The following is a 1,660-nucleotide window of genomic DNA, read 5'->3' on the forward strand; positions in this document are numbered from 1 at the left end:
ATTCAATACTGCTTTGCACACTCTGGCCTGCATCTAGCTGATCTTAGGGTGTAATCATCAAGTCCAACAGTTGCAAACGAGAGTTTCTGTTGGACAAATTCAGGTATATTTATCCCCGTTTTGTTACTTTTTCATTCCATTTAAGAAACTTTTTTTCAACAGAATCTGCGGAATAAATACTCCCTTGACAAACACAGTTCGCTTTCATAGCAGCCACGKTGTATTCCTTCTTGCATCTATGCGCTCTCCTCCTCTCACATTTTCCTTTCGCTTGTGGACTTCAACGCACAACACATCAGCTGTATGTGACCAGGTGAAAAAAAACKTTCCAAGSCCAAACCCTATCATAACCGCTACACACAGCCAATATCGTTGTCCCCATATTAGCTAAAGTAACATTATAGTCAACATAGCTAATAGAACTAACGCRTTAGTAATCCCGCTAAAATCATGCAGTATAGTGTACAGTCATTAAGCTGTTTAGCAGTGACACTGGTGGCAATAAATAAATTAGTAAAACCAAAGCTCACCTTGACTTGGAAGAGTTCCAGTGTTGTGTTGGATAGTCATAGCTAGCTAGCTAACATAGCATCCCCCTGTTTGAGGCAGGGTGTTTGAGTAGGCTAAACTTGCTAGCTGCATTTGCTAGCTAAGTAAGTGAAACAAAGTGAGAAATTTCTCTCTTGCTTCTCCTTCATTTTTGAAGAAATTATTTTCTTCAAAATTGTTCAACTATTGCCTTTCTCTTTGAGTCAACTACTCACCACATGTTATGCGCTGTAGTGCTAGCTAGCTGTATTTTATGCTTTCAGTACTAGATTCATTCTCTGATCCTTTGATTGGGTGGACAACATGCCAGTTCATGCTGCAAGAGCTCTGATAGGTTGGAGGACGTCCTCCGGAAGTTGTCATAATTACAGTGTAACTCTATAGAAGGGGGTGACAACCATGAACCTCCTAGGTTTTGTATTGAAGTCAATGTACCCAGAGGAGGACGGAAGCTAGCTGTCCTCCGGCTACCCTACAGAGTGCTGTTGAGGCTACTGTAGACCTTCATTGACAAACAATGTGTTTAAATCAATTAATTGGTGACGTGAATATATTTAGTATCGTTTTATCTAACAAGGATAACTTTTCTGTCCTCTCTCTTCTCTCTCTCTCTCTCTCTCCATCTCTTCTCCTCTCTCCTCTGTCTCTCTCTTTTCTCTCTCTCTCTCTCTCTCACTCTCTCTCTCTCTCTCTCTCTCTCTCTCTCTCTTCTTCCCTCCTCTCTCTCTTCTCTCTCTTCTCCTCCCTTCTCTCTCTCTTCCATCTCTCTCTCTCTCTCTTTCTATCTAAATCTACACCTTGTTCATTTCTCATAATAATATTTATATAAAAGAATCACACTCTGCATACTAAACAGCTCCTCTGGGTCAACAATATACACTCCCAATTATTTCTGTATTCTTCTCCTTCACTGGTTCCACAGTTTCGTTTTCGCAACTTTTTATTAACTATCCCATGGTCCGTCTAATTCCTGCGTCAGGGCTTTTTTACATCCATTCACGCGCCGAAAAATAATACATTAATTTTTCAACTTCAGCGAGTGGCGTACTTTATTAATACGTTTTATATTTATTTCCCTTTCTATAAGACACAGAACATACGGTTGAATAGC

This window comes from Salvelinus sp. IW2-2015, linkage group LG26, assembly GCF_002910315.2.
Source record: "Salvelinus sp. IW2-2015 linkage group LG26, ASM291031v2, whole genome shotgun sequence".
NCBI classification, from domain to species: domain Eukaryota; kingdom Metazoa; phylum Chordata; class Actinopteri; order Salmoniformes; family Salmonidae; genus Salvelinus; species Salvelinus sp. IW2-2015.